This window comes from Thermobia domestica, chromosome 8, assembly GCF_964235325.1.
Source record: "Thermobia domestica chromosome 8, izTheDome1.hap1.1, whole genome shotgun sequence".
NCBI classification, from domain to species: domain Eukaryota; kingdom Metazoa; phylum Arthropoda; class Insecta; order Zygentoma; family Lepismatidae; genus Thermobia; species Thermobia domestica.
Genome location: NC_137461.1, coordinates 48887407 through 48906311, shown reverse-complemented (window position 1 = coordinate 48906311; position 18905 = coordinate 48887407). Strand labels below are relative to the sequence as shown.

The following is an 18905-nucleotide window of genomic DNA, read 5'->3' as shown; positions in this document are numbered from 1 at the left end:
TAATAATAATAATAATAATAATATTGAGGGGGGCTCAGTGCCTATCTCAGCTGCAAGCAGTCCTGGGAGGATTCCAGACCATGTGATTTGTGTTGGAGAACATTGTGTTCGTGGGTCTATCCTAAGTTCTCCAATTTGCCTTCCAGATTTTCATCGCACCGAGGACTTTCATACTCATCATTTTGACTCAAATAATCAATCTCTTTTAGCCTAAAGAAAATAACTGTGTACATTAAACTAAAATTAATAATACTAATAATTGACTTCAGTGTGGAAGTCTAAGCTAGAACTTTTAATGGTCTCATTGCGAAAGGATTGGAGACCGGACACGCAGACTGAAGTTTCAGTGTTTACCTCAGTTGCATTAAACGAATGCCTGAACTGCATGTTTACTTGTAAATCATAGCCTACTTTGTTTTCAGTTGCTGCTTGCTAAATGTTTCCCATGGAAGTGGACATCGCAGACTGTATCTGGAAATTTCTTTAAATAAAGCAATCAAAATTCGGAAACAATCCAAGAACCATGATAACTTTTAACAAATACTAATTTGTGCGTTGGTTCAATTCTATAATTCTATGCATCTAAATCTGTAAAGATATGGAAAGTATTAATCTCTTATTTCCACAGGCAATATTGTAGTCAAGACTTGTCTCCCAGCCTATATTTTCATACGATTTTCGTAAAAATAAATAAATAAATAAATAAAAGCATAGGGATGTTGTTTCAACATAAATACACATACTTATACTATACTTTTACACAAATGGAGCGTTCGGAATATAATGGAATCAAGTCCCATGACAAGAGTTACATTTTGAGGAAAAAGAGACAAAGTTTGTATTGTACACTTAACTACATGGAAAACTAAACACTTCTGTGTACGAGTTATTTACAATATCTAGACATAAATATTTTATGCTCTGAAAGGAGCTTCAGAGAGAAATCTTAAAGATGAAATATTTCCAAAATGACTAAAATTTCTTAATTTCCTTGTGTACTGAACGATCTTAATGAAATATTAATTTACTGTACATTTCCGCATTACTGTAAAACGATTGTGAGAATTAAAATATAATTTAATGACTCTACGAATGACTCTACGAATGTTAACATACTGTAACACAAGCAATTTACACTCAGCCTTCGAGGTTGAATGACCATTATGCATGCTCTAGCATGTTTCTGTGAATATTCTGAAATTCGTGTAATAAACTACGTGAATTTCGTCGGATGTTCGAATTCATCATTATTTGGAACTATGAATTATATTATTATAATACACGGTTTCGGTTGGACACTATAAGATCTTTACATCAAAGAAACTCTTCAAAGAAATTTGAAATGACTTATAATATTTGTATTAAGTACTTCGCAGTGTACCATTGAAATAATTATTACATCTTGGCTATATATGTATAGTCTCTGTTGTGTATTATAGGTCTATTGCATCAATAACATTTGATAATTGAAAATTTAATCTTTCTGTTTTATGCCCTACTGTTATGTCGTGTAGGCTAATGGAGATGGTGATAATGAGAATGGATGAAATGGTGCAATGAAGGAAGTGGAAGGAAATGGAGGTACCCCGAAAAATCCAAGCACATAGTGTTTGTCTATCACAAAGCACACTTAGAACAAGCTGAGATTAAATCAGAGACTGCACGCACTAGGGTGAACACTCTACCATTCAGCCAACAAGACTTCATCCTATTAAGAGGAAACGTTGACGTCAGTTACTAGAATCTCTTTCATGCGATGCATTAGATTTAATCATACATGTGTTTGTGAACATCTACCTAATTTCAAGTGTCAGAGAAATCTGATGTAGTATTTTAAAAGAATATGAAAACTAATGGTGAGTTTCTAACTATACGAAAGCTGTGCAAAGCTGAATGAGCAAAATGTCTCAATTTAAATTAAACACAACTATTTAAAATGTTTTAAGTGCCAACTGCGCTTAAAATCGTGATTTTAGAATTCAAAAAGAGCTCAAATCTATATGCAAACTGTCTACTATCCAATGGTTACTCTCTATTTTACCGTCTAGAGCTCCAATGTTCAAATTGTAAGGTTAATTTTGCCAAGTAGTAAGATTTATAAGTATGTTGTATTGTAATGTTACTAGACAATTCGCTTACCACAATTGTTTCTAAGTATTGCATAACATATGTCTACAACATTGAATGCTGTTCATCTATCTAGTGACATAAAATAGAAGAACATAGTATTAATGTAAATAAATGTATCTTGTTATAATGATTTATAATACTGAACAATATATTGCTACATTTTACTTTAAGTTACTGTACTTTTCTTTAACTTTTGTTACCTGTTAGAAGTTAACTGAAGTTGAAATATTTGTGCATACTGAAAACTTACGTCCCTTTATATATATATATCCAAAATTTTAGCAGGAAGTACAAGCTAATCAAAGGAAGATAGTGCTGACCTTTACTATTCAAGCCAATAACAATTAAAATCTATTGTCATTAAAATGAAAGGAATAGTCTCTAATTTAAGGCAACGAGATATCTAAATTATTTGACATACAAAATTCATTAGCCAAACTAAAAAATGAAACTATTTATCAACATGGACACATTATTGAAAGAATCATTTAGAATTCCTTCAGATATTCAAGTTGCTTCTGTATGTACTATTATTTTATCAGTTAACCTACTTGTAAATTTTTTTAGTAAATTGAACAGGGAAGCAAATTTGTCTGGATTCTTAATGCAAGATGACCTTGTGATATCATTTAATTGTTTCAACCAATGTTAAAATTCTTCTTCATATCCATCTAGACATTTGTTAAATGTTTATTATTATTATTAGAGAGTGGATTTTAAGGGGTAGCACCTTTTCTAAAAATGTAGTTGTTATAACAACCAAAGTTCAAAATATGTATTTCCGGGCATAAAACGAACTGAAATGAATGCACTTTGTTGCACCTTTTTCATGAATGTTGTACCTATTTTTATTTTATTTTATTTTATTTTATTTTTTTTTTTTTGCCCTTTTTCATAAAATTTCCCTTTTTCTTACTTCTTTTAGCCTTCAGCACCCTTATTATCCTTTTCTCTCTTTTCTTAAAAAAAAAATGGACAGAATGATATGTTTTATTTTCAGTCTAGTTCACACATGACGTTCAATAAATTTAGACGCAATCTTGACGGATTTGCTAGGGATAAATTTGAACTGAATTTGCCTGACAGTTCGGACATAAAAACCTTTGCAAAGTCAGGTGAACTTCCTGTCCCTGTATTTACAAGATGTGTACCACTGTTTTCTGTTGATGTCGAGCGAAGTTTCTCCACAAGGATCTCCTAAGCTCCATGGGTCTGAAACTAACATTTGAAAATATAGAAATGTTGTGCATAATCAAGTATAGTGTCTGAGGACACTCAGTAGTATGTGACGGTTTCATAGCCACAATATTGGTAAATTAAGGTTTTCTTTTTTAATATACCGAGTTGGTTTTAACCACAATGTTACTTCAAGATTGTTGAATGTTGTAGAAGTTTGGAATGAAATAAAACAATTTTGCAATTTATGTCCAATGTTTAAAGCCAAGACTTTAACAATATTTGTTGGTGTAATGAATAAAGAATGTTCATGTAACTGTATACTATAGCACTTAATAAAAATATCCTATTAGCACCTTTTTTGCACCTTTTTGAATGATTTTTCAGCCCCTTTTTTCTACCACATTTTTGCACCTTAAAGTTCGGTCCTTAATTCTTCTTCTTTTTCTTTTCTTCTTCTTCTTCTTCTTCTTCTTCTTCTTCTTCTTCTTATTATTATTATTATTATTATTATTATTATTATTATTATTACTTAAGATATGTACATTAACGAAGAAGATTTACTATTCTTTCGGGATAAATAGAAGTTGTGTTATTCAAGAACTTTCATTTCAAAGAAGAACCAGGTCCTTTTGCAGGAGAAATAAAGAAACATTACCAATCTCTTTACATTGGAGTTCCTACAATACACAGTTCTTTCCTACAATATACAGTATTTCACATACTATGAGAACAATCAAACAGACGAAAAAGTATTGTTGTTCCCTTCTAAATTAATCATAAACTGTTATAAATGACGGGCTAGCGTTGTTTTTGTCAAATGACAATGGTTATTTTCATCTAATCTTCGAACAGTCATACACTGTATATTTCTGGAAAAGGCATTTTTTTAATTAAAAATATTACGATAAAGCTAACTGCTTAACAAAAATTTAAGAGGACGTAGAATCCAATCCAAGGAAGATACTTTTGACATTTAAATTTTAATCTAGAAATATTTAAAAAAAAAAATGCGAAGGTAAAAGAAAAAAGATGACTTGGATACTCTTTAAAGAACTTTCGTTCACCAAATCCACTTTATTTACAGGGTGTCTCAAAAGTCTTCTGTCAAAAGATAACTCTGTTATTATCAGAGTTACAACAAAATGCAAAAGGGGAAACCATATCCAAATATGATGTTTCCAATCTAAAGCGAAGGAATTTCTTAAATCGGACGAGACTTTTGGACTGTACACTCTTTATGAGCCCAATGTTAAATGAAAATGCAATGTTGCCATTTACCTGACCCACATCATAAGTGAATGATATTACTGTCTGAAATGGGGGCTGGCCCGTTAACGTAAAAATACTTTTTATTCATTCCAGAAGTGGCAGAAATCCAGCACTTCCGTTTTTAACATTGATCACTTTGGACTCGAAATGGTAATAGATAATGAAAAACTGATTTTCTGTAATCAATTAAGTGTATCAAAAATATATTCCATCTCCAGTTTGATATCTCTATTAGAACCAGATGTAATAGAAATCTACTGCCACTTCCTGGTTTTCGATAATAATTGAGAAAATATTACACCACAAAACGAAACTTCTTCACATGATATACCCGTGATTCTCCTATTTGTTATCTTGGATATACCGGGAAATGATTTTAGGATCAGGCTGTGTTTTGGATACTTGCAACATAGGGCAGACTCTACCTCCTTTTACACATTTTGGTTGACCCTGGACTTCAATACAGGGTGGCTCGGAAGTGGGGTACGCCCCTTTAGTTTCAACAGTATAGTGTTAGTTATGGTAGAATGTCTGTACACAGTTACCTTGAAGTCTTAAGAGTCATAAACATCGGTATCAACACCATCCATGTCGTAATACAGCTAAATTCTGTGCCAAGTTCTCTCAGATGTTTTGCGAAGATACTCCGGAGATACCAGGGTGAAGACGTGTTCCACAGCTGCTCGTAATTTCTGCGTTGTGTGATATAGATTGTATCTTAGTTGCTGCTTTATGAAACCAGAGAGAGCATTGTCTGGTGTTGTCAGATCGGGACTTCTTAGAGGCCAGGCAAAGGGAGCTGGTGAAGATGCACAACCTCGTCCAATCCAGCGACCCTGATTTAGGTAATTGTGCACGTGAATCGTGAAGTGCGATGGTGTTCCATCCTGCTGTATCACAACAGCGTCTTTCATACAATTTTCTTCCAGTTGAGACACTAACCACTCATTAAACATCTCTAGGTGAGAAGGTCCATTAACATTATCATCGAAGAAGTACCAATTAGGGGTACGCCCCCTTCCGGACCACCCTGTACAAGAAAGAGATTTTCCTTAGGGGTCGATATATATATATATATATATATATATATATATATATATAACTACTACGTTCATTAAAATCGGATAAATTGCACTAGATAAAGCTTAGAAGCGAACAGACATACATGCCAGTTGAGCTAGATAGCACACGCTTGCTTACTATCGTTTCAGTACAGACTCACCTCTGATGTTTACGTGTTTACATACTGGAAGAGAATCTCAATATTGCTATCAATAAAGAATCTCAATACACCCCTAACCAAACCTAGCATATTCATCCTGACGTAGAAGGTATTTGCTTTGATACCGTCCATCAATTTTAGCGTTATCCTACTCTTACCCTTTTCAACTCAACAAGTAACTTTGTCATAGTGTGGACAATGTGATGAAGTTTGCTCTGCCACGGTATCTACAACGTGAAAATTGACTTCTTTTCTAACGGCTCGACAATGCAAGTTCTTGTACAGCAGCCTGACCGTCAACAAAATTATGCGCTTCCTCTGTGCTCATCATTCCCCGCTCAAAAACTACAATGTACTTGAGAATAGACTACAATCTGCAAAAAATGTATCTTCGTAGAACTTACCAATGTTCTTGATACTATCAACCACTCATCGAGCTAGATTTGATGCTATAAATATTTTACAGTATTTGGTCAGTTATGAAAATGTTGTTACAGCTTTCATTTCTCTGTGGATGTTTTTGATTATGTCAAACGCATCAATTTTATTGCAAAGTCAGAATACATCGAAGTCTGGGATATAATTAACTCTCTCACACAGAAACTGAAAGAGGCTGGCGGTTCTTAGTGCATCAGCCAATTTTATGGAATCTGTTAACAAGTAGTTAGAGGGATTTAATTCCAGTGTGAAAGTAAACAGTGAGTTTACAGAGAAATGAATTTCAATGACAAAACTTTCACGTGATGAAAAGGCAAGAGACGAATCAACAGAACTTGTAACTGCGATCAATAGCTTCAGAATGAACGTGTTCAACACAATCATGTATACTGCCAGTACGGATATTGAGACTCGTTTCGGAACACACAAAGAACTTTATGCTGATTTGTACTGTTTAGATCGAGCCAAGTTTGAAGACTTTTTCAAGGGATTACCAGATGCAGTACTGTATAAAGTCACTCAACTTGGTCCAACGGATGTCGCTAGGGTAAGAGAGCAACTTTTCAAGTTTTGCAACCAATGGAATGGGAACACTTAAGTAGAAGTCGGTTTCAATTATAACTTGTGCATATAAAGGCAATCAAGCACTTGAAGAAGATGGTGACTATGATGAGCTTGATGATGTGTTTAAGGTGGATTCTGAGGTACCAGATGTAATGCGCCGCTACTATATATCTGTGCGACACATTACAAACTATTCCTGAGGATGTTTTAAAGGGATACTGGTCCGTATCGGATGATTTAGAAATTGAAAAATATAAAAGAAATTACAATTTTTTCGAATCAAAATTGATTTTTAAAAAATGTGGAATAATATGTATGATGGAAGGAACATATTGTGAATCCCTAGAAAACATGAGCCTCGGATCGAACATCAAAGCTGTACCAATTGTGGTTCGTATATGATATTAAATGAGTATGAGTAAAATTAAATTAGTTAGTACAATCTGTAGTTTTCATAAGACAGAGTAATTGATAATTAGCTGGATGATGACGCCTATGTGATTAGATGATTCTAGTGTTTTGTTACTAAATCAGCCCTTTACAGAATATAAAGGAATAAATATGATAATAATAATAGAGAGATAAATATGGAAAATAAATATAATGATACGTGATAAGTGGGTGTTATTTAATGTTATGTTATCAGATCTCTATCAGATGTGTATTGCGTGTTTGTTATATGATAATGTACAAAGTATCCTTTCTAAGATTTTTGCCATACTCTACTCGGTAAGAAAATATCCATAAGTTTTTCTGAATCCATACATTGCTTGCAAAACTTCGTAATGTACCTAGGTATGTAATATGTAATTTTTTGAAATTTCTAGTAAACATTTTTGAAATTCGATCACTTTAAAAAAAAAAAAAAGAATAGTAAAAGTAGACGAGAGTTAAAGTTAGTTGAAGTCACAGAGTTAAAGTTAGTTGAAGTCATAGAGTTAAAGTTAGTTGAAGTCATAGAGTTAAAGTTAATTGAAATTATAGAGTTAAAGTTAGTTGAAGTCACAGAGTTAAATTTAGTTGAAGTCAGAGAGTTGAAGTTAGTTGAAGTTATAGAGTCAAAGTTAATTGAAGTCATAGAGTTAAAGTTAGTTGAAGTCATAGAGTTAAAGTTAATTGAAATTATAGAGTTAAAGTTAGTTGAAGTCATAGAGTTAAAGTTAATTGAAATTATAAAGTTAAATTAATTGAAGTCATAGAGTTAAAGTTAGTTGAAGTCACATAATGCACCCAAAGCATTTGTTATTGGCGAAAATTATGCTCTTAAATATTTTTCTAGTGGTTCCTTCCCTTCAATGTAATTTGACCGATTACAATTTTGGAGCCAGTATGGTTCAACTTTATACTAAGGTAGATGATTAAGGCAAGTGAAGTCATAGATTTAAAGTTAGTTGAAGTCATAGAGTTAAAGTTAGTTGAAGTCATAGAGTTAAAGTTAATTGAAATTATAGAGTTAAAGTTAGTTGAAGTGACAGAGTTAAAGTTAGTTGAAGTCATAGAGTAATAGTAAAAGGAGACGATAGTTTGGAAGAATTGGTGGGCTGAGAATGTGGGAGCAAACGGGAGTAAACCTTCGGACACGGCGTTGTCCACCAGAAACTTACTTGACCGGGAATCGAACAAGAAACCTCACTCACCAAAGTTAAGCACTCTACCACTGAGCAATCCTTGTCCTCTATTAAGAATATAGATAATATAGATCGTTTCGTGCCAAACACGATCACGATTGCCTTTTTAACTTTCACGTTCATCCCATATTCAAAGACTGTTACTGGAATTTCATAATTTTATTATTTTGTTAATAGTTTGGAAATTCAAAAATTAAGGATAGTTAAGTACTGCCTGCACGCTACGATATCAATTGAGATCAGGGAGACAGACACCACAGGTAGGGACACACATTAGCTTGACTGTTTTATATTAACAATTAGCGTGTCGCACAGAAAACTATTTTAATAAATCCCATTCTGTCACTAATTACCCCTTATAATACATAATTTGCATGAAAAATGGACATATTTCGGATTAAATAATAACACGTTGAATTTCAAATACGTCACAAACACATTTATATTATTATTATTATTATTATTATTATTATTATTATTATTATTATTTATAAAAAGAAAATTGTGAGGAACACAGGTAAGAATCCAACCAGAATGAGCTGTTATTTCTGCGTTTTTTGAGAATAATGACTAACGATGTTGTTTCTTAATGATCAAAATAAACCTTCCTGAAAATAACTTGTTCCTATACAGGTATGAGCATTTAAAAGTGTTTAAATGTTATAAATGATACCATGAGGACATCGTGTACTGAGAATTCAGGTAATTTTACTTCTAAACTCAAAAATACAAAAATGAAGAAAAACATTCAACATGTTGAAGTATGTTGTCTGAAATAATGACCTAAGGTTGGTATGTCGTAAGTACATGTATGTTCTATTAGTTTACCTAATGCATTTCGTTTGTATTTAAGTAAATTTAATTTCCCATTTATCTTACGATAAATTAAATACTACCAATTCACTTCTAGTGATAATACGAATTTAATTATTATTATCATGAAATTCTAAGGACAAAAGTATCTTACCTTGATTTGGTTCTACTTCCTTCTCAATAGTGAATATATATATAAGCGACGGAACTTCAGACAATGTAGATTCAATTCAATTCTTCAGTTACCGTTATATAGGTAAGACAATATTCCACATTCTATGTATATATAATGCTATATGTATACAATTTTCAAAGCAATAATGTTTACGTACATCACACAGCATAGTATGAAATTTGATTAGCAATAGTAACTAGTAAGATTTCCTACAACAACAGTCATTAACAATTGAACACAAAGTATATTTCACCCTAATGTCCAGCGAGGGCCGCCGCGTGGGTTGTAAGCGCCCGGGAAGAAAATTCCAAGGCACCCATCCCCAGTGTATTATGAGAAACAACCAGAGTTTATTCTGTACTTCTAGATTTAAATATGGAATTTAATATCATAATGTAAGATAAAAGAAGTTAGTATTGTGTCAATGTTTTAAAGTGAATGGCTTTTGTAGTTAAAACAAAAGTTAATGAAAATTATTGAAATTCAGTGCTATTCTTCTTATTTCGAACTTGATACACATCAGCATAGTAATATCATAGAATATACAAATAACGATACAAATATTAAATTCCAAGATTAAAAAAATCTTCCCACAGAGGGCTGGAGAGAGTTTCAGTTGAATAATAATCCCAGACGATGTTTTACATTACCGTTAATTTTCAAGTTCGGGAGTCCCTCAAGGATCTAATGTAAATTCCCCTTCGTTTCTTCTTGTTATTAATGATATTCCTCTGCGTATTAAAATTTCTCAAGTTATTTTTGCCGAGAGTCTCAAATTATACTCCAAAGTAAGTTCAATTGATGACTGCGGGAAAGTTCAATAGGATCTACAAAGAGTTCATATATCGTGTGATAAGAATAAAGTAGTCCTGAATGTGTCCAAATGTAAATCTGTATCTTTCACGAGAAAAGAAAATCCAATTAACTTTACCTACACAATGAGTGGTATTTCTTTGTCTACCCCCAATACTATCAAAGAACTAGGTGTTATATTTCATAGCAAATTAACTTTGCTCAACGCTCTGAGGCAATTACCAGTTGTGCATATAGAAAACTAGGTTTAGTTTATAAGATAGGACAGGATTTCTACAAAGAATCAACATCTATAAGTTTACAGTTTTCATATGTGAGGTTAACATTAGAATACCGTTGCACTGTTTGGTCACCAAACGTCACTAAATACTCTGATTCAGTAACGGTTTAAATTCTGAAAAATGCTTGCATACAAGAAAACCGGTTTTATACCCAAAATATGTTCCCTACGAAGGCATAGTAACGAATTTTAATTTTCAAACATTAGAAAAAAGGAAATAGGTGTTTGATCTCTTGTTCTTACATTTATTATTAAACGGTAAAATTGACTGTCCAGAATTAGATTATTACGTGTCCTAATAGGTAAGACTAGAACAGCAGACACTGGGACATTCCATTGTAGAAAAGCAAGAACTAACATATTACATAAGTCTCCTCTGTAGAGAATGTGTGCTTCAAATAACAAAATAATAAGATTTAATATAGTATGTCCGAAAATAAGTTCAAAACAATTGCCTGGAATAACTTCTGCATACGAGTAATTAAACAACATATATTTTTGTTTGTATAATAATGTATGATAAATAATTATTTAGACGACACTATAACTCGGCATTAAAACTCAAGGAATGCCTAGGTATTTTGACTTACATTATAAACTAATGGGTGTGGGCCTCAGAACCCCCCCCCCCTCTCTCTCTCTCTGGTGTTCCTCAAGTTAAGCCTGTAGTGTTGGCCTTATGAAATAACTAAATTTTACTTAGCCATGGCCTGATCATTAATAAAACATCTGATTTAACGTTATTTTTTATTTATTTATTTTATTTTATTTTATTTTATTTTTTTAGAAAAAAGTTCTTTTATCGACATAATATGAATTCTTTGAATTTTGTTGATTTGTCGGCCCGGAGCCCCCCTGGTCGTGGCGCTCCTGTGTCCAGCATCCATAATGGTTTTAAATATCGTGTAATAATTAGTTCTACGTAACAATTAGTTATTAATAATTGAACACAAAGTATATTTCATCTTAATGTCCAGCTTCCATAATGGCTTTCAATATTATGTAATAATTAATCCTACAGCAACGATTAGTCATTAATAATGAATATAAAGTATACTTAAATCTAATGTCGGATTTTCACAATGGTTTACAATATTGCGTAATAATCATGAAACGTACAAAGCAAAATTTCACTGTTAGTTCTAGAATAGGCCTCGCACAGGTACAGAAGATTACCTTTGTACAAGTATATTAAGTCAATGTAGTTTCATGGTTCGATTTTTAAAGTTATATAAACTTAAAATTATTTAGAATGCACTGACCAACTTTAGGTACTTGTTCTCTTTTAATAAATAATTAAAATGTATATTGAAAGATTTACCTCTAGCGGCTCTTTTACACAAAGCTGAATATATTCGTCTTTGTTAGCTACACAAATCCATACTTTGACTTGGTATGCTCTCACCTAATATGAGGGAAGAGATAGATTATTTAGAACTAGAATTAGAAAAGATACTGTTGGCTTGATATTCTAAGTAATTATAGCGGAGACACCTGCTCTACTGAGAACTTTATAATCTTTATTCCCAGTCAAAGTCGTGTATTTCTTTATTTACTCGTACAGCCATCGATAAAGAAAATAGAACTGCCAAAGAGTTACATTTTACATACAGTAGAAAGATTACATATTCCATTTACTTTTATTAAATACAGAACAAACCATAATAACCATATTTGAGAGCTCCAATTTTGTTCAGAGCCAGAAAAAAATAGCTACTGCAATAAAACCATTAAATGAAGTTCCAACACCATTATCGTAAACATGTTACGGTGCAGGTATTTCTGATAAAAAAAGTGACTTTTCGAATAAAGTTTTAAATTCTAACCAATACAACTTATTTTATTTCTAGAGATTTCGTAAGGTTAAGAAATATTTTGAGTTCTGGTAACGCTTATGATGAAGATGTACCGCAAATTGAATTTTAAATTCTGGAGAAAACATAGTAAAGAGCTTTAACTCCATTCACGTATTACGCCATTAGCTCCTATTTGTCAAGTTGACCGCAATTGATTTCGAGATTATGTTCGATAATATCGAAAATATATCGATCAATTGAAACTAAGAAAAATTTAGTAGCGAAAATTGTTGAAAAGTGTGAGTATGTTAAATTATTTCCAATATTTTTAATGCAAAAAAAAAAAAAAAGAAAGAAAAAAGATTGCTTTTCCTGTTAAGTGGTTTTATAATTCTCTTTTGCAGGTCACTAGAATTCCAAAGAGCGCAATGGCTTACCAGAAGATTCTTGTACTTTTTGTAATCATTTCTGTTATCTGTTTGGTAAGTACAATTCTAGCACTTGTTGGTTATTTAAATTATAGTCTCAAGAAGGCAACATAACAATGACTATCAGCAACGATATAAGAAACTTCTAAATTCTAAAAAGAACGCATTTCAGTTTGTTCTAACGAGTGTGCAGAATGAATTGGCTTGGCGTAGATTGATTGATTTAGCATCTCTTTTCAGCAAATAACATGGACCCAAAGCTTAACGTGAAGTTCGAACCGCATAAGCAACCATCTGAAATCGAACCCTGTTCTATACTTCTGATCATTTAACAATGAGTTCATGATTTATTTTTCCATAATTGGTTAAATAATATATAGTAAGTTGGAAAAGTCTATAATCGTGACAGACATGTGCTTGGACACGAAGCAAATTTGTAAAACACAACACCCTCTTAAAATACAATCAGGCCCGAACTTTGAGACTAAATGCTTTTAGGCAGTTAGTACATTCGGGATTTCTATTTTCGTAATTCAGCCAAAATGAACCTTTCCTTTCACTTTTATTTCTTTTACGTACCTTGATTTTAGGAAATAGATTAGCAGTCCTAGAAATTGACGTAAATAGATACGATTTTTTTCCAACGCACACTTTCAATGCAAACGCACTATTGCCTAGTTACATGTGCAATTTTCAAGCTAACTCTCAGAGCGTATAACTTATTCATAAATTCCCCAGAATTACCCAGAAATCGAAATTAGGAGGTAAGATATAACTATTAACTTGATACCACATCTACTTTATCTTTAATTTTTAGTCCATTCATTTATATTGGAGAATCATTTTTTTTCTGGCTTCTTTGAAACGAACTGGATTTTTAATGATAGAGTGCAGCCGCCCCTTGTCGGGTCAAAAGCTCAGATAACGTGCGAATAAATTGTACATTAAGGATGTCAGAACTGACAAGTTGCGCTCAGGATTTTGTAAATTCTGTATTTGGTAAAGTATAAAATACGGGATCTGACCTTGATTGCACATAAATAAAACTGAACACTTACAAAATGTGACAGATTGTGATGTTGAAAAGATAGAAATTGGTGAGAAGCGACATAGCTGTTGGGATTGGTTAATCTACTCGTACTTACCCGTAGGTTTTGGTGTTCCTTCCCTCACGGATGCTTTGGTGAAATTCGTCCATTCTTGAGTCGCCTTGGTCTCTTCTTCCAGTTAAACGATGAAGTGGATGAAAGTTAACGTGCAGCGCAACTCAAATAACAAAAACTATGTATCTGCGTTTATATAAATCCTAGGTTTATATGTTTGTCCTCAATCCTTTCAACAATGAGATCTCGAAAATCCCAAGTCAGAAACGTGCCGTTTTCGCTGGTTGGTTCAAAATTTTGTGTACATTGTCCAGTTCTAATTGAATATTTAAAAAAAAAACTTGGCGGTTATTTCTTTATTACATTTTTTATGAGTACACGGAAGTGCTGAAACTATAAAAAAAGTAAAGCATAATAATGTGTGAGTTATACATTCCAACATCATATATTTGTATACAGGAGTTGTATATCTCTCAGGCGTTTTCTTCTTATCCAAATGATAATGAAAAACGAAGGATAACCATTCCTTCAGGCTAACATGAATCTTTATTGTTTGAAGTGTTTTACCCAAAGAACATCATATATTACTGACATAATTAATTGTGTATGTAATGTATTTGCATATTATATGCAAAAAGAAAGAAAACACTGATCATACATGAATTAGAAACTCCAACCGGAAGTAGGCTCAATCTTGCAAACGGTGCGAGACACTGAAAAAATAATCGAGAAATTTCTCCTTTATGGTACCCCTTGCAATTTTTATCAAGACGTCTTTCACTTGTGTCTGTAAAGGGGCCATGTACAGATATTGTGGGAGTGACAAGGAGATACATGTTCATATGTGAATGATGCGCTGGGTAGAGAGCGCAAGTTCAGCTAGTAAATCTATTAAAATAAATACAATTTTCGAAAAGTGAGAGAAATTTCATTATATTTGAATAAGAAATCAGTGAAAGGAAATCATTATAAATCATGTATATTTCGAAAGATATTGAAAGAGAGAGAAATAACTGAAAGTGTAATTTTTATTGTGTACAGTCAACGACAAAACTTGTATCCGTTTAGTAAAATGTATTTTGAGAATAATGGCGGTACAGTTGGAAAGTACGGAAAATTACATTCTTTTTAATTTACTAAAAACTGTACTCAAATTGTCCTTCCATTCGGAAGTATTTACAAAACTAATTTCATCAGACGTAAAGAACTTTTGTCACTGACTGTACAATGTATTGATGATCTCAAGTTGAGGATAAGAAACAAACAGTGTTGAATATTTTACCATTTTCGTTTTCCTAGCTCATCCATTTCTAGGTGGAATTATTTTTTTCCGTACGCCATATTTGCTATCATAACATAGTGTATATTTTGAAAATGCTCCCTTCCTTTAACAATAATTGAATTTTGAATTTTCTAAAAGTTGAAAGAGGATTATCCTTACATTTGACGTCATGCTATTATGCCCTTCAGGCTAAGGGAGCATGATGATTAAAGTAATTCATGAAGAGGGAAGAATTGGTGGAATGAGAAAGTGGAAGGGGAGAGAGGAGTACTCCCGAGAAAACCCATGGACACAAACTTACTTGGCCGAGATTCGTTCAAGGGACGCCATGCATCAGAGGTAAGCTTAAAAGGATGTTAACATTTAATATTTCTTAATTGTCAATATGCAGTGAATAGTAAAGTCTCTAAATCACCAGCTAACATTTTGCATTTCCAGGTACTTGGAAATGAGACTGAAGAAAGGGAGCGTCGTGGTGCTGCTGCTAGTGCATGCAAAGGAGCAGTGGGACTAACCGGACCAATTGGTAAAAAACTTAAACCTACTTGTAAGAAACTTTAATGGATCATTATAACCTTATTTTATTCTCAGATATGAATAAAATTTGTAAAGGAAACAAATTACTCATATATTTTAATGTGACGTATTGTTGTACACCACATTAAAAACTGAACTTGTAAATTATGATATGCCTAATTTGAAAACAAATAAATACATAAATGTGAAAATGCTTTATTATTAACGTTGAATTGCTATATTTACCCTATCCAATAATTCCCAAACAATTCAATTACCTATCTTATTTATTACTTTAGTCACGTTAACACTATTGAAAAAAATGAGGTATTTCAATTTAATATCCCTCAATTATTCCCCTTCGGATAAGGAGTTGGTGATTAAAGAATGAGAAAAATGAATGATGGTAAAATGATTGGTGGGATGAACATGTGAGAGGAAACGGAAGGACCCTAAGAAAACTCACGGACACGATGTTGTTGACCACAAACTTACTTGGAAGCGAAACGAACCAGGGATCCGCCAAAACCAGAGGTAAGCGCTCCCCACTGAACCACCGTGCTCCCCGTTAACATTTATTGTGTCACAAATTGCTCTTAATATCAATACACTCATATAAAAATTGAATTTCCTTCATATATACAGGGTGTTTCAAAAATAACACCGACAACGTTTGGGAGTTGATTCCTGACACCAAAACAAGATAAAAGGTATAGACCAAACTGTGTGCACAAATGCTTTCTTTAGGAGCTATAGGCTGGCAGACACATGAAAAAAATGAACTTTAAAGTTCCATAGCTCCATAACTATGGGACCTACCGTAGTCGGATCAAGACTTCACTTAGGAGCTAATATGTGGACTATTCAAAAATACATGTTTCAGAATCCTAAGGTACTCTCGCAACAATTTTTATCGAGGCAGTTTGGCTAAGGGCACATAATTTGCCGTACTCACCAATTACCTCTATAAAAATGTTGTGAAAGTACCGCAGGATTCTGAAACACTAAAATTAGAATAAAGCACATACAAGTTCCTAAATAAAGTCTTGACACGTCTACGGTAGATCCCATAGTATTGAAGCTATGGACCTGTAACGTAATAGTCCCAATAAATGTATTTTTGTATGTATTTTGTATAAGAACATTTGTAAGAGCGCAAAGGATAAAAACTACATAGAGGGAGAGATAATCTATAATTGACAGGCCTATGTCTGAAGTGAGCTACCATCTGGTGGGCAATTTCGGTACCAGGTCGGGAACTAAGCCGGGCCGTGACGAATTTGCCTCACTTTGGATTTCGCAGGTAAGGAGTATAGTCATGAAATAATATACTTCTAGTCACGGATATAATATATAAAATGTAATTCTTAAATTTTATTTAGATTAAATGTTAATGGAAAAGAAAGTATTTAGGTATCATCCCGGCATATTAAGGTCTCATGGAAATATATAATTTGGTCTATATTAACCTTCTAAATTTAACCTGCCACGAGGTCATATGCAAACTGATCATTTGTGCTCACATTCAAAATTATTAAACTTGTTATTAGTCTTGAGTCTTCACGAAATTTATGGTTTAGATTATAGAAAGGATACCTTATTTAAATTACTATTTCGATATTGCATATTTATACTTGTTGTTCTTCGTTACATTTTCACTACTTGTTTAACGTGTATAAAAAAGCAAATTTTTTTTCAAGTTAATAAAATTGTTGCTTTAAAATTAGTATTATACTTCCCACGATATCTATTAATAATCCGGTGCTTGCCTCCGTTGAATTTATAGAATTCACTAGAAGCCAAGCATGTTACATAATTTATAAGGCTGCGAAATCCAAAGTCCATCAAGTGGGCAAGCACAAAAATTACAGAGATGAGATATCGTGTGGGGAAAAAAAATCATTGAAAGTTGTGAGCACCTTAGAGATTTTATTAAGTGTAAAACATGAGTGAACATAACCTAATTTCTTTCTCTGATAATGAAGAGGTAACTGAGAGTAATGCAAGTGATAAAAGTGAATTTAACTATTGAAACTGAAAATGAAGTTGGTGTGGGTTACCCAAACGCCCAAGTTTTTAAAAAGCCACTTAATGTTGAGTTGAATGCACGAGGTTCACGGGAGCCATTTCGTGCTGAACAAACTGCACACAGAGCCAGTGGATTATATGGTGCAGAATTTAATGCACACTCATTTAGAGAACAATACTGTTCTGAACAAAATGTACAAGCTCCGAGTGATCCATTTAATAGTGAACATTTTTCACAGACAATTAGGTACCCATGTCCACGTTGTGGCAATATTAGTGGTGCAGGTAAACCTTATGTAGGCCAATCAAATGTATCTTGGACTAAGGTTCCGATGCGACGTGGTGTGAATGTACAGTCTGTACCAATCAAATGTATCTTGGACTAAGGTTCCGATGCGACGTGGTGTGAATGTACAGTCTGTAGGCCAAAATAATCTTGGACAAGGCACAGATGTACATCAGCGTAACATCTATTTTTCAAAACATAATAAAGGTACTCCCAATGTACATGTACAGGATCAGTTCATGAAAAATGAACGAACTGTGTCTTATAGGAATGAAAATGAAACGCAGTGTAAACAGTACATCAATAATGAAAGTAGAATTCCGCCTTCACTGGCACAGATGAACTTAATGCAGCCAAATATGGCACGTCCTGCTATTCAATGCAATTTTGATCAATTGCTAGGACAAAGTGTTTTCCGTTCATTGGAACAACAAATTAAGTCATTACCTATAGTTGATGGCACAGATAGCCATTCTTGTTTCATCTTTCTGGTTAGGTTAGATGAGCTCATAAGAAGGTATGACTTAGAATTGGAAGCTATTTTGGTAGCAAGTTTAACCCAAACGAGGGGTGAATTTAACAGAACCTTTCATTCTTTACTTACACGTTGTAATGATTGGGAGGAAATTTGTACTAATTTGCTATGTAAATATATATCCACAGTAGGTCGTACACAATACGTACGAAAATTCTTCTACCGATTAATGAATAATGGGGAAGAACTTGGAACATTTTTCCAAGAGAAAATCAGTGTTGCCAATGTTCTTGGTATGACATACACTGAACAAATATTTTGTAATATTGTAACCAGTCTGGTTTTATCAGAAATATACCAAAATTGTTTTGGGGAAGCCATACTTTCTTCAGTTTCTGAATTGTTGACCATAGCGCAAACTTACGATCATTTTGTTAAATATCAAAGAGATTATATGTCCCTTAAAACAATGCCACCTAC

General features: G+C 33.1%; 1 long non-coding RNA gene across 1 annotated transcript; it reads left to right on the top strand.

The window, feature by feature from the left end:
• Window positions 1-7094: 7094 nt before the first annotated feature.
• LOC145691716 (uncharacterized) lies at window positions 7095-15802 on the top strand. The gene is made up of 3 exons (XR_014132511.1): window positions 7095-7192; window positions 12712-12789; window positions 15559-15802. It is a non-coding gene; the product is annotated as an uncharacterized LOC145691716 (long non-coding RNA).
• Window positions 15803-18905: the final 3103 nt, after the last annotated feature.